Raw genomic sequence first — 24,932 nt, forward strand, 5'->3', positions numbered from 1 at the left:
TAATATATACCGTAACATAAAAATAAACCATTAGACGTGTATAATTACTAAATTAATATCTTAAAACTCACTAAAAATAACCTTAAATTAATGTTTTCCATAGTGAAATAAGTATAGACAGTTATATATATGTATCGATACTTACCGATAACCAAAGTTTACCGGTTATCAAATTTTTTAATAATTTTTCATATTTTCTACCTAAAACATTATTAGTCTGTCAACATAATAAATAACACTAATACCGTATATTAAACATATATTAATCGCCTTTACTAAGACAATCACACGATACAAAGAAACCTTGCTCTCTCAATAGTCGTCTCGATTACCGAGAAAACGTACGGACTTGGGTTCCCTTTTATCCCTTCCGGTAAAGAAAACGGAACTTTCGGATTTTTTCCCCCACGCTCTGTTCTTTTAGTTTCGTATTTTGATTATTAGATTTTGTTTTTTCTTTTGTATATTCTCACACGAATTCATTGTTATGGTTTGAGCCTGATTCAGTATTTCTCTATTTTCCTCTATGTAGGCAACAGGCATCTGAATAGTCAGCACAATGGTTCCCTTTGAAATGAACGACCGAAAGAGTAAAGCTCTTACTTTGATGCCTCTTTCATTCAATTTGTCCCATTATCCTACCTGTTTTGCAAGAGTGCATGCACGATCGGGAGAGTTCAAGATCTCATAGTAGAAGACAGAAAAGTTCAAAGCCAATCCTAATCTGATAGGATGAGTTGGGGCCAGCTCAGCAGTTGCAATGTCCTACAAAGAATACAGAACAAAAGGATGCAGATAACATTACAAAGGAGCCCAGATTATGGACAAAACACAAGTCATGCTTCTATGAATCCGTCATGACTTTTGTGAGACCTATGGTGTAACACCCCAATTTAGGGATTATGTTTCTTTTAGATTAAATATGAAGTTGGTTAGAATATAATTATTTTATTAGACCATTATTTTATTAAACAAATGGAGGATAATGAATTAGGTAGAATGTGGAATTTATTATTTTATTCAAAATGTTGGAACAACAAATTGATGAGATTTTTTTAGTTTTGATAGAAAAAACATCCCGATCTCTTTACTGTTTCTAAAGCTCATCTCAAAGCTTTTCGTTCAAGCTCTTGCCTTCTATTTCCAAGTGCTCATTCTCTAGCTAATTCTAGATTTCATGACGCGAAATGGATGAGGGTTTTGATATCCCGACGACCGACGATATGATGAACGACGACATCGATCTCCCCGACGAGGCTCCCATCATGAAGGTTGGGAGAATCCTAAAAGCGGTGACGAAGTTGAAGTTCATTATACGGGGACATTTCTGGATGGAACTAAGTTCGATTCCAGCTGTGATAGAGGGACTCCTTTCAAGTTCACTCTTCGTCAAGGTAAATGAATATTGTCACTTTCGCTTTTGGAAATTTCTGAAAACAATTTTAATCTGTTTTATATTGAATTTGAGGGAAAATAATGAAGTTGAAGATTTAGTGCTTCAGAGCATGTTGATAATGATTATTAATAGGAATTATGCGTGGAAGAAAAAGGGAAATAAGAAAAAATATGAATGGAAAAGAGACCACGTGGGTTGTTTGAAAAAGTTAATAAAAGATGAAGGGAAAATTACAAGGTAAGCCATCCAAGTTGTTAAAAGTTCAACATTGTCTCTTAGCTTTCATATTGTTATGATAATGACATAATGGTTTTATTAAGATCGATTTAGTCACTAATTTAAGTAATTAAATATTTTGATGGAACAATTAGTTTTCAATTTTATCAGTTGAGTCATCAAATTATTAGTTAGATTCTAATAAGTTATTTTTATGGCGAGAAAAATTATTTGAAGTCGTATTTGTACGATAGATTGTCCGTGTTTGTTAGAAAAATATTGGAAGCTAGAAATCAAGTTGGCGAGCTGGAATTCTAGAGTAATATTTTGGGTTTCATTGACGTTATGCGTCCAATTCCGAAGTCCGTTTCACCAAATTCGAATCTGGTAAGTTGTTTTTCACTAATTAATCACCCGATTCGATCCGTTTTTCACAATTAAGCTCTGTGTTTTATGAAATTTCTATTAATATGAATCTGAGGAATTATTGAAGTTGACTACTAGATCGAGGGCGTTCGAATAAAATTTAAATGCTCGATCAGTATGGCATGAGAATCGAGGTAATACATTACTACATTTTCATGCTTTATGAAACATGTTGGTATTGGTAAATGCATGAATGAAAATGTTTGGTTTTATTGGGATAGTTAATTAATTCATACACTCGATACAAAGGAAGTAAAAAGTAGGTAACTAAATATGGCTCAGATGACTAATATAAGAAATTGGAGGACAGTTGGAATTAAATTACAAGTTCTGGGATTAAGTGATAAAGGAATCAACTGTGGATTTGTAAATTATAATTTATCTCATTAAAGGTACTTGGATGATAACTTATGAGAATACTTCAATTAGGTAATTACGAAAATACCCTAATATTGTAAAAAGATAAGAATTGGCCATGGAAGTTGGATAAGAACTTTGTAAAGACATATTGATCTAATGAAACTACTGATGTGCATAGAAAATACTAGTTTTGCTTAGTAAATCTGGATAATCGATTTCTAAACCCAAGATGGCTTGTACAAGATATTAGAAGTTTGATAAGGAATAATTTCAAGTTCAGAGATTATCCGGGAAAGAAATTTACCTTAGGATATCCAAATTATAATTATTATTGTTAAGAGTTTTAATACCGAAATTATCTAGTTACAAAATTACGAAAATGCCTTTAAGAGGTATAAATATTCCGAGTTGACTCTGAGTGAGTAAATACTTGAAGAATAAATTATTGAGGGTGCTCCTTTATAAGAATTGTTCGAAAGGACTGAAATATATTATAAGTTTGAATTAATAATAAGATTGGACAAAAGGAAATGATTAAAAAAATCCTAGATCTATAAAATGACCAAAATATCCCTGGAATGAAAATGACCCAAGAATATCACCAAGCCCAGGAATGAATGGATATCCTCAAGATTTGAAATGAATGGACAAACATTGAGCACCAAAATGACCAAAATGCCCTTATAGTCTAGACTAAGTAAATGCCTTGGGTTAATTAAGGAATTCAAATAAACATAGGTGTTGTACTACCCTTAAAAGTAATGGAACACAATTTAAGTAAGTAGATCAATCCTAATGCTATGGCAATACCTAAATGGCATAGATATAACTTGAATGTGTGTTCGTCTCCTTAAGTTTAGATCGATGATAATTCTGGAAGTACTTAGCTCAGCTCAACTCTACAGCGCATTCGGTACTAAGAAGTGGATATTCGTTAGAAAAGTCAACCACGAATACCAGAATGGCTTTATTATATGACTAAACTGAACTGAAAGAAAGTATAATATGTATCCGAAATTCAGAAACGTCTGAATTACTCTGGAAAACTCTGAAGTAACCGGGATATACATGATTGCTAAATGAACTAAGTAACCTCAATGACTGAGGATTAAATAAGTGATTTGGATGAGTCTGGAAACACTGTTGAACTTACATGATGAGTTATCCTCATGAGTCATGAACCATGAATCAAGTACGTCAGCATTTCCTGATATTGTTGAAACGTGGAAATGAAATAAAGACTGTTAGAAGAGCTATTTAGCGATGATTATGAATATGATTTATGGACAAGAATTTTTAGTATTAAAGAGTGAATACCCTGGAAAGACGATAAATTGACGGGTTGACATGCATTAGTTCTGAGAGTTGTTCAGTTTGAATTGTTTGATAAACCGATCGATCAACATGGATTGTAAATGTCTTGAATCTCCATTTCTCCTTTTTAGCTCAAATCACTCCGGTCATTCCTGAACACTTTCCTAATGCACATGAAAACATAGAGGAATTCTAAAGTATCAACCTTAAATGTATGATTAGATCGGATAGTAATCGATTCTCTTCAATAGGATCTTATTCCTAGAATTCGATAAAATTGCATAAGTTTCATGTTATCAATATTGATAACTACAAAATGCCTCTGAAAAATACTTGGATTCTCTAGTGTGTTCCTTATATATTAATAAATTGTTTTATTATTTAACACGTGGTACACTGAAATCTATGGTTACTGTTTTATGGATGCATCGACTTAATGGTGATGGCTTATGGAATTGTATCACTATATAAATTGTATCTTGAAGATACAGATTTGTAAAGTACAGCTCTGATCAAGCTGGAAAATTTTTATGGACCTAATGTGACTCTTAGGTAGGCTCTGCGGCCCTGAGATCATTCTCGGGTAGGCCCTGTGGCCCTAAGATGTGTTCTTAGGTAGGCCCCGTGGCCCTAAAACTTTCTTGGGTAGGCTCTCAGGCCCTAAAATATTTACTTAGGTTAACTATTTATACAATGGTTTTAAACTACGAGTTTAAAAAGCTCCACTATAGTATGATTTATAAGATTTACTGAACTATCATTTGATTAGTGTATCTATTATGATTTTATCATACTATTGGAACACACTAGACATCCTAGTCGATCTCCTGAAAACGTGATACTATGAATGCTTCCTATGAACTGAGATATTCATGGTTTCTACTCGATGAACTACCAGTAGAACCCCAGATTATTCCGAAAATCGGTATACGTCTGATTCAATAAGGAAATTATATGGCTTTCCATTTATTTGCATGTCCTATAGCATCACTTGGTAGTTCTGTATTATTAAGCTTTCCGAAACTCACTCTATTACTCACCATTGCAGGTTAAAAGAATGGTACATGTGATTAGGGGGCATGTAATTGTATTTTGTTTTATTTACGAGTCTGAAAATTTGTTTTATTTCTGAATATTGACAAATTATTTTAAGACTTACATGTTTTAATAAAAGTTTTAAATTTTCCGAGATTTTTACAGTGTGTCGCTCAGGTGACCCTAATGTGACACTCAAGATCGGATCGGGTTATCTGCATCGGTCTGAGGGGATTACATTTAGTGGTATCATAGCTTTAAGTTGAGTCAAATATTTTCTAAATAGACTGGCCGGTCGAATTTCAAAATATTTTTGATTAGTACATGCCCCTAGACTACAATTGTACCTCTCTGATCCGAAACTCTAAGATCGAGTATCTCTCTGTAACGAGCTAATCTAAGTTTCTATCCGTTAAGGCTCTACTTTTGCAAAAAGGAATACCAGTAACGTCTGTCTAAACTCTGTAAAGTACCTTACGAGACATGTGAGAGTTACTCATATAAGAAATTTCGATCCGACTTCAGAAATGAAAATGGGATATGTTATTGTTCTATGAGTCTAATTTCGTAACCAAGGCCGAATTAATTCCACAAGGATAAATATGTTCTGATTCTTTTATTGGACTGAGGGAGAGTTCTGATGAGAATGTATACTCACCTGATTAAGAATTAGTAGAGGATACATACTTTTGTAAAAGCTGCTTGAAGATATAAAAGAACTGATAAAAGTTTCATTTCTGTAATTCTGTGACATGAATAAATTTCGAGGACGAAATTCTTTTAAAGAGGGGAGAATTGTAATACCCCAAATTTAGGGGTTATGTTTCTTTTAGATGAAATATAAAGTTGGTTGGAAAATAATTGTTTTATTAGACCATTATTTTATTAAACAAATTGAGGATAATGAATTAGGTAGAATGTGAACTTTATTATTTTATTCAAAATGTTGGAACCATAAATTGATGAGATTTTTTTAGTTTTGATAAAAGCAAAATGGATTAGGGTTTCGATATCCCGACAGGCGACGATATGATGAACGACAACATCGATCTCCCTTACGAGGCTCCTATCATGAAGGTCGAAAAAGAAAAGGAAATAGGAAAGCAAGGCTTGAAGAAGAAACTTGTTAAGGAAGGTGAAGGTTGGGAAAATCCTGAAAGCAGTGAAGAAGTTGAAGTTCATTATACGAGGACATTCATGGATAGAACTAAGTTCGATTCCAACCGTGATAGAGGGATTCCTTTCAAGTTCACTCTCGGTCAAGGTAAATGAAGATTGTCACTTTCGCTTTTGGAAATTTTTGAAAACAATTTTAATCTGTTTTATATTGAATTTGAGGGAAAATAATAAAGTTGGAGATTTCTTGTTTTGGAGCATGTTGATAAGGATTATTAACAAAAATTATGCGTGGAAGAAGAAGGGAAATAAGAAAAGTATGAATGGAAAACAGAGCACATGGGTTGTTTGAAAAAGTTAATAAAGGATGAAGGGGAAATTACAATGTAAGCCATCCAAGTTGTTAAAAGCTCAACCTTGTCTCTTAGCTTTCATATTGTTATGATAATGACATAATTATTTTATTAAGATCGATTTAGTCACTAATTTAAGTAATTAAATATTTTGATGGCACAATTAGTTTTCAATGTTATCAGTTGAGTCCTCAAATTATTAGTTAGATTATAATAAGTTATTTTTATGGCGAGGAAAATTATTTGAAGTCGTATTTGTACTATAGATTGTCCGTGTTTGTTAGAAAAATATTGGAAGCTAGAAATCAAGTTGGCGAGCTGGAATTCTAGAGTAATATTTTGGGTTTCGTTGACGTCTTGAGTCCAATTCCAAAGTCTGTTTTGCCAAATTCGAACCCGTTAAGTTGTTTATCACTGATTAATCACCCGATTCGATCCGTTTTTCACAATTAAACTCCGTTTTTTATGAAATTTCTGTTAATATGAATATGAGGAATTATTGAAGTTGATTACTAGATCGAGGGCGTTCGAATGAAATTTAAACGGTCAATCAGTATGCACAAAAATTGAGGTAATACATTACTATCTTTTCATGCTTTATGGAACATGTTGGTATTGGTAAATGCATGAATGAAAATGTTTGATTTTATTTGGATAGTTAATTAATTCCTACACTCGATATAGATGAAGTAAAAAGTAGGTAACTGAATATGACTCAGATGACTAATATAAGAAATTGGAGGACAGTTGGAATTAAATTACAAGTTCTGGGAATCAGCCGTATATTTGTAAATTATAATTTATCTCATTAAAGGTACTTGGATGATAAATTATGAGAATACTTCGATTAGGTAAAATTACGAAAATACCCTAATATTGTAAAAAGATAAGAATTGACCCTGGAAGTTGGATAAGAACTTTGTAAAGACATATTGATCTAATGAAACTACTGATGTGCATAGAAAATACTAGTTTTGCTTAGTAAATCTGGATAACCGATTTCTAAACCCAAGATGACTTGTATAAGATATTAGAAGTTTGATAAGGAATAATTTCAAGTTCAGAGATTATTTGGGAAAGCAATTTACCTTAGGATCTCTAAATTATAATTATTCTTGTTAAGAGTTTTAATACCGAAATTATATGGTTACAAAATTACGAAAATGCATTTGAGAGGTATAAATATTCCGAGTTGACTCTGAGTGAGTAAATACTTGAAGAATAAATTATTGAGGGTGCTTCTTTATAAGAATTGTTCGAAAGGACTGGAATATATGATAAGTTTGAATTAATAATAAGATCGGACAGAAGGAAATGTTTGAAAAATCCTGGATCTGTAAAATGACCAAAATATCCCTGGAATGAGAATGACCCAAGAATATCACCAAGTCCAGGAATGAATGGATATCCTCAAGATTTGAAATGAATGGAAAAACATTGAGCACCAAAATGACCAATATGCCCTTATGATCTAGACTAAGTAAATGCCTTGGGTTAATTAAGGAATTCAAATAAACATAAGTGTTGTATTACCCTTAAAAATAATGGAACACAATTTAAGCGAGTAAATCAATCCTAATTCTATGTCAATACTTGAATGGCATAGATATCACTTGAATGCGTGTTCGTCTCCTCAAGTTTGGATCGATGATAATTCTAGAAGTACTTAGCTCAGCTCAACTCTAGAGCGCATTTGGTACTAAGAAGTGGATATTCGTGAGACAAATCAACCACGAATACCATAATGAATTTATTATATGACTAAATTGAACTGAAAGAAAGCACAATATGTATCCAAAATTTAGAAACGTTTGAATTACTTAGGAAAACTCTGAAGTAACCAGGATATACATGATTGCTAAATGAACTAAGTAACCTCAATGACTGACGATTAAATAAGTGATTTGGATGAGTCTAGAAACACTGTTGAACTTACATGATGAGTTGTCTTTATGAGTCATGAACCATGAATCAAGTATGTCAGCATTTCCTGATATTGTTGAAACGTGGAAATGAAATAAAGAGTGTTAGAAGAGTTATTCAGCGTTGATTACGAAGATGATTTATGGACAAGAATTTTTAGTATTAAAGAGTGAATACGCTGGAAAGGTGATAAATTGGCGGGTTGGCATGCATTAGTTCTGAGAGTTGTTCAGTTCAAATTGTTCGATAAACCGATCGATCAACATGGATTGTAAATGTCTTGAATCCCCGTTTCTCCTTTTTAGCTCAAATCACTCCGGTCATTCCTGAACGCTTTCCTGATGCACATGAAAACATAGAGGAATTCTAAAGTATCAACCTTAAATATCTAATTAGATCGGATAGTAATCGATTCTCTTCTATAGGATCTTGTTCCTGGAATTCGATTAAATTGCATAAGTTTCATGTTATCCATATTGATAACTACAAAATGCCTCTGAAAAAATAATTAGATTCTATAGTGTGTTCCTTATATATTAATAAATTATTTTATTGTTTTAACATGTTGTACACTAAAATCTATGGTTACTGTTTTATGGATGCACAGACTTAATGGTGATGGCTAATGGAATTGTATCACTATATAAATTGTATCTTGGAGATACAAATATGTAAAGTACAACTCTGATCAAGCTGGAAAATTTTTATGGACCTAATGTGACTCTTATGTAGGCTCTACGACCCTGAGATCATTCACGGGTAGGCCCTGCGACATTAAGATGTGTTCTTAGGTAGGCCCCGTGGCCCCGAAACTTTCTTGGGTAGGCTCTCAGGCCCTAAGATGTTCCCTTAGGTTAACTCTTTATACAATGGTTTTAAACTACGAGTTTAAAAAGCTCCACTACAGTATGATTTATGAGATTTACTAAACTATCATTTGATTAGTGTATCTATTATGATTTCATCGTACTGTTGGAACACACTAGACATCCTAGTCGATATCCTGAAAACGTGATACTATGAATGCTTCATATGAACTGAGATATTCATGGCTTCTACTCGATGAACTACCAGTGGAACCCCAGATTATTTCGAAAACCGGTATACGTCTGATTCAATAAGGAAATTATATGGCTTTCCATTTATATGCATGTCCTATAGCATCACCTGATAGTTCTGTATTACTGAGCTTTCCGAAGCTCACTCTATTACTCACCATTGCAGGTTAAAAAGAATTGTACCAGTGCAGCTATCGATATCAATAAGGGAGTTTTTCCGGCGTTGCTTGCAAAGTATGGTACATGTGATTAGGGGGCATGTAATTGTATTTTGTTTTATTTACGAGTCTGAAAATCTGTTTTATTTCTGAGTATTGACAAATGATTTTATGACTTACATGTTTTAATAAAAAAGTTTTAAATTTTCTGAGATTTTTATAGTGGGTCGCTTAGGTGGCCTTAATGTGACACTCCAGATGGGATCGAGTTATCTGTATCGGTCTGAGGGGGTTACATCTGGTTAATCGGTATTTGATATTATTCAATATATGATCCCTTGAAATTCTAGTGTAATACATATTTCTAGACTTGGGAATTATATGCACTCTACTGACTCTTTTAGTTTATTATGCATGTACAAGCTTATAACTGTTTTTTTACATTGAGGCAATTTGGGAATGATTTGAGGGGATAATTTATTTTTATGAGCTTCGATATATGTTTGATTAAGTCACGCGGCTGGTTCTTGAGAAGCTTGCCAAACACAGAATATTATTTATTTTCCAAATCAATATTCCGGGAACTTGTGCAGAGTTATTCAGACTTGTGAGGAGTTCTATTAAGTAGCAAACATTAAGAGGTTTTAAGAACAAATGCTATCAAAATATGAATATAATTTTTCTAGTAGGTAATTTCAGCTCATGTTCGATTTGCTTATATAGTTGAAGATTTTTAATTGATATGCAACCATCTTCATTGGCTAAATTTTGATACTCTCATTCTTTCATCAAATATGGTATTTCAATAGAATGCAGTTCCAGTTGTTAGCTTTAATTTTGTATTCCCGTTATTGTTGGTGAAGTTTGTGCACCATGCTTGCTTGGTGGTGCATATAATGCTATTGTTTAAGGAATACAAAGTATTTTTTTAATTAAAGGAATACAATGTGATAAACCCTCTAGCATCTGGGTTTTGTACAGAAAATGCTAATTAAAGACTGTTTAGGATTAGAAACTTTCCTAGGAGTATTTTAGAATGATCTTATAATATGCAAATAATATATGAGAAGATTTCTGGTCAATAAAACTGTTACCTACACCCCAGTTATATGGTTATGGAATTATGGCTCTTTAGTTACTATAGTTCTCTGGAAATCTAATCTTTTAGTTTAAACTGAACCTGTTTGCTGAAAAAAGTATATTTTTAGTTACATGGATTCTTGAGATTGAAAATGCTTGGAAGCGAGTAGAAGTGATTTGTTGCTCTTACATTTGATTAACACAGAGACTTATGACTTAATTTGTCATTAATATTGAGGAAAAAAATGTTGAATGAACAACATTTTAGTTCACTTTATTCAATTAACTTTCATAGTACTAATAGTCTAATATATGATGCCATGCAAAACAGAAATTGGGCTAGGATTAACGGGATTTGGCGTTTTGTTCTCGTTTTTTGGAATTATCTTATTTTTTGGACAAGGGGTTGCTTGCCATGGGAAATGTAAGCTAACTGACCTCTATTCCAAACTGTTTCATTTTCCCTTGAATCACGCTTGAATAACACCTTTTTATAGATCCTTTTTGTATCAGGAGTGACCTTAACCATCGGTCTGAAATCCACCATGCAATTTTTCATGAAGCGCCAAAACTTTAAGGTTTCTCTCTCTCTCTCTCTCTCTCTCCGATCGGTATGTTTAGTTTGAAAGTCAAGTAAATTTCCTTTATAAACTGTATGCTGGAATTGCATGCTTGTATTCTATTATCTTAGTTCTTGGTTGGTTGGTTGCATGGTGTAAAATCTCTGCAAAATATTAAAAGAATCATAAAACAGTTTTAAATTTTGAAAGGCCAGAGAGTGTGATGTTTTGTGTATCTGAGAGCATGAAAGAAAACTTAAACATTATCTAAATCCTAAGTTCGCATTGATATTTACTACTAGATCAAATAGGTGGAATCTAAAGACATTATTCTGTATTCAATACATGAGCTACTGAATCAACATTTCTTCTATTTGCTGAAAGGAGTGTGTTATCCCTTGTTTCAACCTAAGACTGGAATATAAATTAGAATCATGAAACTGTAAAATCAGAGCTGATTATTTACTGGTTAATTCACTAAACCTCAATTGAATAATTTGTTTACTGAGATGTGTGGTTGTTTTCATCTTGCTTTTCAATGAAGTCCAGTAGCCTTTTTCATCTTGCTTTGACCTAGGAGAGCGTGGCATAAGAATATGAGAGAACTTGTGAATATCTTCACAATATAGCCGGGTGCACATTTAGTTGCTCTGGTCAAGCACCTTGAGGCATTGATGGCATAAACGAGTATTGCCTTTGGAACCTGACTCAGCAGCTAAATAACTAAACTATATTCATTTCTTTTTCTATTTTGGGTGAACTTAAATACATGACCTTATTTAAGAAGCCTTTAGTCGATGTATGTATGGTATTGCATAGCGTTATTCTTTTCCCCTAATAAACCTGTGAAAATCTATCTATTGTTGTTGTTGACAAAATAACCCAGTCCCCTTGGTACTTATGATGCAGTTGCTCATTTTGCAGTTTCTACCTTTGCATTTCAAAAGTACTTATGTTTCTCGTAATCATAACATTATCCATGCCTATATTTGTTTGTATATATTTTTCTATTGTTTTAGGAGTGCATCTTTAATGTAAAATTATTAATCAACTTATTGTAGTTTTTTGCACCTCCCTTTGCTAAGTTTGCCCAAGGCATCATGTTATGCACATGGTGCCTACTCGTTTTTTATTAGTTTGGCATCCTAGGGGATGATCAAAAGGCACATATGGATGGATAAAGACAGTTCAGATTGTAACTGAAACCCAAATTTAACCTTTTTGTTTTTCAACTTTTGGTTTTTTCTTGCATAGAGCATTTCATGCGTGCATGTAAGAACTTTTCATGGAAAAATGACAGTAAAACTTTGAAAAGAGAGTTGATATTTATAATCATTGGAACTTTTATGATTTAGAGGCCTGCAAGAGGGTACCTGTGTAATCCCACATACAAGAGAAGGTGGAAGGAGCTGCAGCCTAGATGAATTGTAAGTCTGTAGATAATTGCTTTGAAGAAGACTGTTCTGCAATTTTCGTTTGTCATTACTGATTTCGTGTTTTGTTGATATGGTGATGTAGAAAATTCGTGCTATACGAGTTGGGAAAATATTCTGATTGAAGAATGGAAAGAAAAAGAAAGAAAAACAGAAGTAAAAGCAGTAATTCTAATAAACTTTGTCGGTTCCGACTTGTGTAACCAGGTTTGTTTGCTGAACTAAACTTTAAAGAGTTGAGTTGACCATTTAAGGTCATATATTTTCGATATAGACGGTAGGGTTTTAAATCTCAGTCTGAACACGTGATAGCACCCGTGAAATAGTGGTTTTGCCGCCGTTCGAGTTACCCGTTACACCCGTAATAGCGTCCAATAGCGCCATGGCCGCAATAGCACCTGCGACGGTCATAATAGCTCCCGCGACGGCCACAATCACGACAAACCCAAAATGACCGAAAATGAGACCGCGATCGTGATTTGAAACTCTGATAGACGGCCTCGGAATCTTTCGATTAATTTCTTTTCAAATGCATTTTTAATCATTGTTTACAAATATGAAGAGAAGTAATGGGCGTAGATCTTAAAAGAGATATGAGTGAAGAGAATAGGGTATATGACAGACGTTAATATTGTATTTGTAATGTGTGTCCTTGCCCTCATCGGCTCATCCCAACTTATTATTGGGGCCTTAGTTGTTCTCACGGCAGCTTGCAGATGCAAATGATTTTTTTTTAACTCGGCATTTGTATTAGAATCTATTGATCGGACTAAATGATTAAAACGAGTGTTCTCTTTAAAAGTCTTAGGTTCAAATTGTTACGTTTATATGATGTAGATATATGTATTGTCAATGAAAAAAAAAAGATTTTGAATAGATATTACTTTATAATTTTTTTAAATTACTAAAAAAGACTTATTATTATATTATTAAAAAATACTAATTATAATTACATTATTTTTACTTTTTATTTGTATTAAATTTCATTTAACGTTTGATTTTGTTTTTAAGTTTTGGCTTAGCTAAAATAGTCTAAATTATACGTCTTTTTCCATTTTGATACCTAAAATTTTTCGGTCAATCTAGGTGTCTAACATTACAAATATTACATTCTAAGTGTCTTGATTATAAAGGTCGTTAAAAAATTTGTTACGTGACACGAATTGCATTTATATAATTTAAAAAAATCATATATTTATATTTTTAAAAAAAAAGCTCAAATCTTAAAAAACTCATAAAAGTTTGAAAACTATAATTTCAATCTCTATGTCAATGTCAGTCGTCACCGTTTATCATTGTTTTATCGATCGAACCTTCTCCTGATAACAAGACCTTTACGACCTAGACCCAGAACCCAGCAACACCCACGCAACTAGACGTTAAAAAAATTGAAAAATTGTGACGCACACTACCGGACGACAAGCACGATGACGACCAACAAAAGAGATGGCAAGGGCGGCGGCAACGTTGATGGCCATGGTTGGTAAGGGATATGATAATGTTAGGGTTAGAGTTTTTATGGATCTTTAGGGATTTTTTTGTAATTTTAGAAAAATTAGAGTTTTTTAATATAATAATATTTTATTTTTTTTAATAAATAAAAAAAATAAATGTGAAATAGTCACTTAATGAATTTTAACTACTGTTAGGGTCGAGACACTTAAAATAATAATATTTGTAATGTTAGATGCCTAAATTGACCAAAAAGTTTAAGATGTATAGTTTGAATATATATAAGCTTTATATAAAAAGTAGGGTAAATTATGCATTTAGTACCTAAACTATTAGTTTTGTCCGTTTTAGTACCTAAACTTTCAATTTTTTTAAAACCATACCCAACGTTTAGTTTTCATTTCATTTTAGTACTTGTCGTTAAAAGCTTAACGCATTTAGTACCTAAACTACGTTTTAGTATCTAAACTTTAAATTTTGAACGGGGATACTAAAATGAAACAAAACTAAATAAAGAATGAAATTGAAAAGGATACACTTACTGAATCGACTCTCTCTAATACTAATTGATATGATCTCGATAATTTGTTTTGAGTCATATACGTTGTTTCCCGATCGTGATTCTAGTAAGAAACTCCACAGTGCTTGAAATGATTATTATGAAAGTGCAAAATTAACGTTGTGAATATGAGATAAACAAATAAAGAATGAAATTGAAAAGGATGTGGATAAAGTTAAAGTGGTTTGCAAATGAAAGGAGAGTGGTGATGATAACGGTTGAATGAATGTAACGAAAATGGTGAAGGATGGTTGTAGTCGGTGAGGAGGATGATAGAAATTCAAAGGATGGATTGTGACCCGATAGCTTATCTCTTCAAATTCCTTGCTGATTTTATCACTTAATTTGGTGGTTAAATGAAATAAAATCAACCTTCATTGCTTGTTCCCTTGTAGAATATGATCAGCCTTCAAAAGATGATAAAGGCCTTGAATGCTGGTTATTGCACGTCCCCTTGCTTGAACGTGTATGGCCTTCAATGGGTGATAACATCAACCTTGAATGCCTTGAATTGGTGAATTAAGATGGCCACCAATTGCTTGTCTCTTGGTAGAAGATGAAAGAACTCTTCCTTGGCTAAAACTCATCCATATCATCATTGTATAAAATTCTCGTAATGAAAATCCTAGCCTGCACTGTCTTCAGTAAATCGATTATATCTCAAGCTCTCGCTATCGGATTCAGGTGATTCAAAAGGTGTTGGAAAGCTAAGAGATAGAGGAATAATGTCCAATTGATTTCTGGACCCAAAAACGTCTGTATCGGATCTATAATTAGAAGACATTCTGATTGATATTCTTGCATCTGTTAAAACCGTTCAACTTCTCTCATGCACCTAGACACAAAGGTGAACTTTATTCAATCTTTAATTGAAAACATGCATGAAACAATTCAGAGTTTGTTTAATAAATGAACTAGTTTAATTAATGAACTAACTTTATTCAATGAACTAGATGTTTTAAATGCAATTCATGATTAAATGAACAACACACTTATTAAATGCATTGAATGTCATGCAACTAATAAAACTCATGTAAATCATGCAATGAATGATATCATATGATAACCATATCCCAAGTGGCAAATACAAACGTATGATAAAATATAGTGAATAAATGAGCAGGTATAGGATGAAGAAGGTAAAACTCCCTTTGAATCAACCTTTAATCAGATCAAGACGAAAGTTAGGGCTGATTGAGATCACATCATTCCCTCCCTCTTTAATGTGATTTATCCCCAAATCGAAGCTTGCTACAAAAGGAAAAAATCTCGATTTCCTTTTAGCTGGGAACTTCTTCATTCTTGTTTTACACAAACACCATTCTTTGGAATTAAGTTTTGCTTGCTTGTGCACTTCATTTCCATGTTGTTCATCCGAATAGGTATATGTTCTTTGCACTCCTTCATTGTGTTCCTTTGAATCATCATAAGAGTGGGTGGAGAGTCTTGACCTTTGAACTCCTTCAAGTAGGTAGGTTACACCATCTCCTTTAATCTTTGTGCTCTTCCATATGATGGCTCTTGATTAGGTGGACGATGCTTGCTTTATACTACTGAATCGACTGATTCTGGGCATAGTATATACTTGTAGAGTGGCCTTGTTTTTGTTGGAACTTGTCCTCATAGGTATGTAAGATAACTCCAAGCACATAAATTAGTTTGCTGCAAAATAAACCAAAATTAGCAAATGAAAAGTAATTAATAGAATGAATGGACATATCAAACCATTGAGGGTAATTAATGGAGTTTGTTGCTGAATTTTCTTCAAGCTTGGCATATCTCTTGGAATGTCAACGAACACAACTATTGAGACTTCAAGTGACATATTCTTTAGAACTTCAAATAGCTTAACTCTTGTAACATCAAGTGACTCGTCTTGTGAGTATCCAAAAGTCTATGTCTATTGGTGATTCAAATGACACATCCTTTAGTTCTCCAAAAGTCATGATTCTTGAATCATCTCCTTGAAAAGATATGTCTCTTAGATTGTCATGAAAAACAAAAGAAATAATAGGTGAAGAAGAGTTGTTAGGTAAAATATGTTCTTCACTTTCCTTTTCTTTTCTACACTTATTTTCAACTCCAATGTTTCTTTCATCCACTCTCTCATTTTCATTCTTTTTATTTTTCCACTCTTTTTCTTCCATGTAAATGCCCTTTTTTTTATTTGTTTGTTGGTACGTAACTAATTTCAAGTCATATCTCTTGAAACATCTACGCCTTTGCCTTTGGGTACACAATAAACATGCTCATCATTGACGTTGCAAATGGTCGTTGATTGACCTGTTGAGGAATATCCTTCGGTGGAAGACTCTATGTTACTTTCCTCATTGAAGTTGGATTCTTCCTCGGATGTAAACACATTTCCACCTTTGCTTGCACTAGGAACAATTCCAACATTGGTGGTACAAATTAAAGGAAGATCGGACTTACTTGTTATTCCGTGTTGTGAGTACTATAAAATTATACGCAAATAATGTGCAAGTATACACAATCGCTCAAGTAATAAAGTGATGAGTGAGTATCATCTCCACAGGGATTGGTGGAAATTAAAAAGTTTAACCAAAGCAAAGCACTACTCTATCTAACTATAGTTAGTGTTGATATGTGCTAATGGGGAATGTCACGAAAATGGAAAGTATATGTTGGTGGATATGGATTGATAGTCTGATGTGGTAGCAAATGGAAATGTAGTGGCAAGAGCAAATTATACTATTGAAAATGATAGAAATGTCAAGGCAATCAAAAATAGTAAAAACAATAAATAAATAATAGTTTGATAATCCTCACACAACAAACTTCCACGGGAATGAATGGTAGGGATTAATTTAAGGATGCTAAAACTTATCTCACAGGCAGATTTAATTTATCTAAACTTCACTTGCTCGACAAGGTTTTCTAAAAATGCTCCCGCTATATCTAGTCAAAGGAACCTAATAGCATAGAATGCCACGACATCTCCTCTCAGTCTCAACTATGGCAGCCTACACTATTAATAAAAACTAACCCTCTTAGTCATTGAAATCCTATCTTAGTATCTCTTAAGCACTAAGGGATTTGGATACAATATTACTAGGTCGGTTCAAAGCTTAAGAAAATACTACACCACATTGCTTATACGGATCTTGCTTGTGTTTCTCTCGAATACTACAAGTATTAATAGCTAAGCTTCTCTCGAACACCAAGCCTTCATTTAAGTAATGGACACTCTCTTGCCTCCTACAAACTTAGAAGATTAAGCATTCATAAGTAAAACAAGTAAATACAAAAGATAAATATAAATCTACCATTAAAATAATGTTAAACATCCATAAAATCAACCCCACCAATTAAGGTTAGTTTATGGTGAGGTTAGAATCATCCATGAAACAAAACATGAAATTTATCCGTTCCAACAACCTAATATCAAATGGAAAATAATAGCAAAGGGGAAGGGAGAAGAAGCCTTCGACGCACGCAGCCGAAGCTCTCCTCAACCACCACGACTCGCCTTAGCTCGCTAGCTCCTCTCGGACGCCTAGCTTGCCACTCCTTGGAGCTTGTAAATGGAGGAACACCACTAGAGAATGAAAAAGAAGGATACGAAGATGAAGGTAAGAAAATCTAGCTGAAGGTGATTGATTCTTATCCTTTTCTTTTCTACACTTATTTTCAACTCCAACGTTTCTTTCATCCACTCTCTTATTTTTCATTCTTTTCATTTCCCACTCTTTTTCTTCCATGCAAATGTTCTTTTTTATTTGTTCGTTGGTATAGTAACTAATTGCAAGTCATATATCTTGAAACATCTTTGCCTTTGGGTACAGAAAAAACATGCTCATCATTGACATTGCAATTGGTCGTTTATTAACCTGTTGAGGAATATCCTTCGGTGGAAGACTCTATGTTGATTTCCTATTTGAAGTTGGATTCTTCCTCGGATGTAAACACATTTCCACATTTTCTTTCACTAGGAATAATTCCAACATTGGTGGTTGTTGAGTTAATCGATCAATGGAATTGACCAAGAGGGGGGTGAATTGGCAATTAAAATTTTGGTGGAAGCTTTTGCAGAAAATTGAAAGTAATTGCACAACTATTTATAGTGGTTCGACTTTCTCAACCAAAGTCTACGACCACTACCTTAGCTATCCACACTAAGGATTTTCCAACAAATTCACTAAATTGTTCTTTCTTTTGAGGACAAAGAGTAACCTTACAACTCCCTCAAGAATTTTACCCCAATTCTTGAGCACACTCTCTCCTAAAGAGAAATACATAAATTTCACAAACTTACAAGAAAACCTCACAAGGTAAGATGTTTGCACAATTCTAAAACAACAAAAGAACACTTAAAAATGATTACAAATGAGCACAATGTATTTTCTTGAAAGCAAAATGAATATTGAAGGAAAATTGGCTTGAATTGCACAAACTTGGTGTTTGATGCTTTCTCTCTTGTTTCTCAATGATTTCTTGTTTATCAATAGCTTCAGAACTTGTTTAAATACACCTTGGGATGATTCTAACCGTTGGGAACCATTTGGATGAAGTTAGAGCCGTTGTAGTGCGAAAAAAAATTAATAAAATAGCTTGGAGCGTGGGGGTATCGGTACCCCTTCATAGGGTATCGATACTTGCAGTGTAAAATTTAAATATTTCGACTGTTATATGCCTTAGGGTATTGGTACCTCCTGAGGGGTATCGGTACCATTGCATGGGGGTATTGATACCTATGGGGGGTATCGGTACCTTATAGAGGGGGTATCGGTACCCTATAGGGGGTATCGATACCACACTAAGTAAATTTTATTTTTGGCTCGAATATGACTCGAAATACTTTGTAAAAATTGTTTCAAAAATATTTTAAGATTGAAACTTAATTTTACACTTGAGTAAGGATTGAAATAGACGTTTTGAAAACTTGGAATAATAATTTTCATATTCAAATAATTTAATCGAATATATAATTCAATATAAAATCTTAAAATTAATTAACACTTAATTTGTTAGATCGAAACATCAAAATGTTTTCAACAATCTCCCATATTTTTATATAACAAAACATTTTAGTAATTTTAAGGTTTTATAATTGAAAATCATTTTTGAAATCAAGTTTGAAAAATTTGAAAAAATTACTCCCCCTTACTCTAACACTTCTCCCCCTTTTTGTTAAATAAAAAAGAATACTCTAAAAGGTTTATAAAACAAGTTTTTTCCAATTGATGTGAATTAGATAAAGTTTAAGCTGCTAAGATCAAAATCAAGAGAAAGATTAGCCATGAGATCCATAATCAATTTTCATAAACAAATGTGCAATGCAAATTGGTCATATATTCTAAATGATGCAAAATTAATAGACTTTTAAGTTCAATATTCAAATAAAGACATTCAAACCAACAATTACCATCCCAAACATCTAAAATATCCATAACAAATTCAAATCAAAAATATTCAAAGCAAATTTAAACATCCACAAAAGCATCAAAAAAGTTAAAAACAATAAGTTCTAAGTTCAATCCTATATATCTAAAGCAAACAAGGTTCAAGCATCCGTTGGAGGATCGGGAGGAGGAAAATGAGCTCGCATAGCTGCCATCTCATGTGTGAGCGCATTAATACGTTCATTCATAGTTATGTTGTTCGAGCGTATCTCCCAGAGAATTTCCAATTGTTGATCTCCCATTGTGGATAAATGAGACTCTATGAAAGTTATGCGCGAATCCATGGATGCATATCGAAAATCGAATGTCTCCATAAAAAATTGAAAATATGGAGGCATTTGATCCACTTGTTGTGCTTGTTCTTCGGGTTGTTCTGGCTCATCGTCGGCTTCGCCAATATCTTGCATTAGTTGTTGAAGCTCTGGATTATCGTCCGCTCCCAGTGGAGCTCGTGAAGAACTAGCTCCCGGAGTTTCCTCAGATGGTCGAACCCATTCACCAGTTTCCTTATCCTTTATCCATCCCGATCTCGTTAAGGAAAGAAGATTAATTTGGTTTTTGAGAGGGACGACTTTCTTAAACAAGTTACTCATTAGACAACCATAAACTAGAATTGGACAAGTTTTCTTATTAGAACGAGATTCACGGTGTCAACGAGAACCAAAAAGATGATATAAGGAAGGTTAATTTTCATATTATTATGGATACAATGTATCCACCACAAATCTAAGGCTCTAAGAGTGGAGTATTTTCCTCCGGATGGTCTAAACCGCCAAGAGATCATAAGATGAAGAAATCGATCGTGATGATCTAAGATACTCGCACTCGATCTAACCTTGTAATGGGAACCTACGATTTGTTTTTCATTGTATAATCCATTATCATCTAAGCCAAAAGCATTTGTTATATACTGAGAATCAATCTGAATAAATTGACTGATAAGATAGGATCGGATCCCTATAGTTGCGGTTTGTTCTTAATTTTGAATGCAAATGGCATTGGAATAGTAGATTCGAACGAGTTGTTGATAAAAAATCGGCTCGAGTTGACAGAGTTTATCAAATTTTCAATCTAATAGGGTAGGTAGATATCTAAAGTTCATATCTACCATAGCTTGAAGGGACGGGATGCGTTCTTCGCGAATTTTATATGACTAAAAGTAATGAGAATAACTATAGTAGATATCTTGTCTACGTCCAGGTTCATTAAAGCACGAATTACCTATAGTCATAATGGAATCAGGAATTTGAGGAGGAATTGGAGGATTTGGATTTGGAGGTCGATTTTGAGGTTGGTTAAACATACTAGAGGACCTAGGTCGTTTGTAAGACATGACTTAAGAAATCGGAATAGAATGGATAACCTGCAATTTTGAAAACACATGTATGAAAATATATCAATCCCAAAACTCAATTGAGTCCTCAATATTTCAAGGTTCTCTAAAACAATCCTAATGGGCAAAGTTTTGAATACTATTTTGAAAATAATGTTTAAAAATCATAATACGTATAGTTTTCATGAAAACAACATAATTGAATCAAAAACATCAATTAAACCCATGATTTTTGAAAATAATATATATATATTCAAAATTTTGAATTTTTTTGAAAAGTATTGTGTTTTTGATGAAATTTGTTGTAGAATCTAGTTTAGAAATAACATGTGATCAATGCCCGATAATTATTTCAACCTAGAACAAATCTAAACTAGTCCTAAGTTCAAAAATTAATTGAAATAGATATTTTTGAACAATACCTTGAAAATTTTGGATTTGAGTGGAATGTAGTGATGTTTTGCACGAATTAATGATTGAAGCAGGATTGGGAGTTGAGATGCAAACAAATTCTGACTAAAAATTGATGTTTTGAAGCAATGTAGTGATTTAGGGAGATGGAGAGAGGGAACAACGTCAAAGAGTGAGAAGAGAGGGTTTGAGAGAATGGGGTTTATTTGGGGTGTTTATCAACAGACCCCGTGGAGGGTATCAGTACCATCAGGGGGATATCGATACCCATTCAAAGATGGTATTGATACCTATTATAGAGGTATCGATACCGGTCTTAGGGGTCGATACTCTATGCACAAAAATGTCAAAAATTCGTTTTAAACACTCAAAATGCTAAATTAATTAGCTCTAGTGGTTTTGGCAACTCATATATTGAAAATTAATCATGTTCGATCAATCAATTTAATCCATAAAATTAATTTTCTCCAAAGAACATAAACTCCCCCTAACTAATAGCAAAGAATGCAATCAAAAATTTATTATTATAAGCATTTTTCATTTATTCATAAAAGTGCTAAAATTAATTTAAACACTATGTGAGGAAAGGTCAGTTAAACCTAATTCTCTCCTAAGTGTCCAAAATCTTTCTTTATCTAAAGGTTTTGTAAAAATGTCTGCTAATTGGTGCAAAGTATCAACAAATTCTAGAACTACATCTTCCTTAGCGACATGGTCTCTAATGAAGTGATGTCTAATTTCAATATGCTTAGTTCTAGAGTGTTGGATGGGATTTTTAGTGAGACAAATAGCACTAGTATTGTCACACTTGATAGGAATGGTACCTACTTCAATTCCATAATCAAAAAGTTATTTCTTCCATAAAACTTGTGCACAACAACTACCGGCTGAAATGTATTCCGCTTCAGTGGTAAATAATGTCACACAATTTTGTTTCTTTGAAAACCAAGAAATCAGCATATTTCCAAGGAATTGGCAAGTACCGGAGGTGCTTTTCCTATCTAATTTGCATCCTCCATAATCCGCATCAGAGAAGGCATGCAAGCTAAATCTAGAGTCTCTAGGATACCAAACTCCTAAACTAGGAGTGTCCTTAAGGTATCTAAAGATTCTCTTAACAACTAGTAAATGTGATTTCTTAGGACATGATTGAAATCTGGCATAAAAGCAAACACTAAACATAATGTTCGGTCTACTTACGGTTAAATAAAGCAAAGAGCCAATCATTGACCTATATAATTTAACATCCACACATTTACCCCCTTCATCTATGTCAAGCTTTGTTGATGAGCTCATTGGAGTGCCATGAGGTTTCCCATTTTCTAGTCCAAACTTCTTGAGCATATCTTTGACGTACTTAGCTTGAATGATGAAGATGCCATCTTTTCTTTGCTTGATTTGGAGTCTCAAGAAAAATGAGAGCTCCCCCATCATGCTCATCTCGAATTCACTTTGCATTAGCTTAGAAAATTCTTGACAAAGAACATCATTAGTAGAACCAAATATTATATCATCAATATAAAATTGAACTACTAATAAATCTTTACCTTTATGCTTTAAAACAATGTATTGTCAACCTTCCCTTTTAAAAAACCTTTTTCGATTAAAAAAATTGACAATATTTCATACCAAGCTCTAGGAGCTTGTTTTAAACCATAAAGAGTTTTTGTCAATTTAAGAACATGATTTGGATATTTTGAATCTTCAAAACCAGAAGGTTATTCCACATACACTTCTTATTTTATAAAACCATTTAAAAATGAACTTTTAACATCCATTTGATATAATTTGAATTCATCGAAACATGCAAATGCTAATAACATTCTAATAGCTTCCATACTAGCTACGGGAGCATATGTTTCATTATAGTATATTCCCTCTTCTTGAGTATACCCTTGAGAAACAAGTCTAGCCTTGTTTCTCACTATATTACCACTTTCATCAAGCTTATTCCTAAATACCCATCTAGTCCCTACAGTAGATTTATTACTAGGCCTTTCAACTAATGTCCATACTTTACTTCTCTCAAATTGATTTAACTCTTCTTGCATAGCCATAATCCAATGTTCATCATTTAATGCTTCTTTAATATTTTTAGGCTCTATGAATGAGATAAATGCAATATAATTACAAATATTTCTAAGAGAAGATCGAGTTGTTACCCCTTTGGATGGATCACCTATTATTTCACCATCCTTGACATAATTGTATTCCCTTGGATAAGAGACTTCCCTTTCTTCAATGGTTGGATTCTCGAGAGGATCTTGAGTTTCCTCATCTTTCATTTCTTCCTTTGATGATGGTTCTCCAACGTCATGTCCAACGTCATTTATATTTATAATGCCTACATCATCATTCACACAAGAATCCTTCCTCGGAAGGGGAACATCATCGAAAACAACATGTATAGACTCTTCTACAACTAAAGTTCTTTTATTAAATACTCGATAAGCTTTAGAATTTAAGGAATAACCCAAAAAAATTCCTTCATCACTTTTAGCATCAAATTTGCCAAGATTGTCCATACCGTTGTTTAAAACAAAACATTTACATCCAAAAGGATGAAAATAGCTAAGGTTATGCTTTTTATTTTTGAAAATTTCATATGAAGTTTTCTTTAAAATATGCCTAATCATTACTCGATTTACAACATACAAGCGGTATTTGTGGCTTCCGCCCAAAAATATTTTGGCAAATTATTTTCACAAAGCTTGGTTCTAGTAATTTTTCTTAAATTTCGATTTTTCCTTTCAACAACTCCATTTTGTTGAGGGGTTCTAGGTGCTGAAAAATTATGGCTAATGCCATTAGAATTGCAAAACTCAGTAAATCCAAGATTTTCAAATTCAGTGCCATGATCACTTCTAACACTAGTGATAGAGTAACCTTTTTCGTTTTGGATTATTTTAAAAATGTGATAAAATGTTCTAATGCTTCATCTTTAGTACTTTAAAATAGAACCCAAGTATATCTAGAATAGTCATCTATCAAGACAAATGCATAGTGTTTTCCACCCAAGCTAGTAGTTCTATTTAGCCCAAAAAGATCTATATGGATCAACTGTAATAATCTACTAGTTGATACATCATTAATGGATTTAAAAGAAACTCGCTTTTGTTTTCCTTTAGCACAAGCATCACAGATTTTACCATTATCAAATTTTAGTTTAGGCAACCCTCTTACTAAATCCCTTGAATTAGCCGTTGCAAAACACTCATACTAGCATGTCCTAGCACGAAAGCAAAATTGATATGTAACGGCATTTTTAGCGGCGTTTGGAGAGAAAACGCCATAAGAGTTAAACATATAGCAGCGTTTACAATCGT

At 33.2% G+C, this 24,932-nt stretch overlaps 1 long non-coding RNA gene across 1 annotated transcript; it reads right to left on the bottom strand.

The window, feature by feature from the left end:
* Window positions 1-11,421: 11,421 nt before the first annotated feature.
* LOC120196303 lies at window positions 11,422-23,116 on the bottom strand. The gene is made up of 3 exons (XR_005523156.1): window positions 23,106-23,116; window positions 16,263-16,267; window positions 11,422-11,557 (listed from the first exon to the last, which is right to left on the bottom strand). It is a non-coding gene; the product is annotated as an uncharacterized LOC120196303 (long non-coding RNA).
* Window positions 23,117-24,932: the final 1,816 nt, after the last annotated feature.

The sequence above is a fragment of the Hibiscus syriacus genome, unplaced genomic scaffold (genome assembly GCF_006381635.1).
Source record: "Hibiscus syriacus cultivar Baekdansim isolate YM2019G1 unplaced genomic scaffold, ASM638163v2 tig00117032_pilon, whole genome shotgun sequence".
NCBI classification, from domain to species: Eukaryota; Viridiplantae; Streptophyta; class Magnoliopsida; order Malvales; family Malvaceae; genus Hibiscus; species Hibiscus syriacus.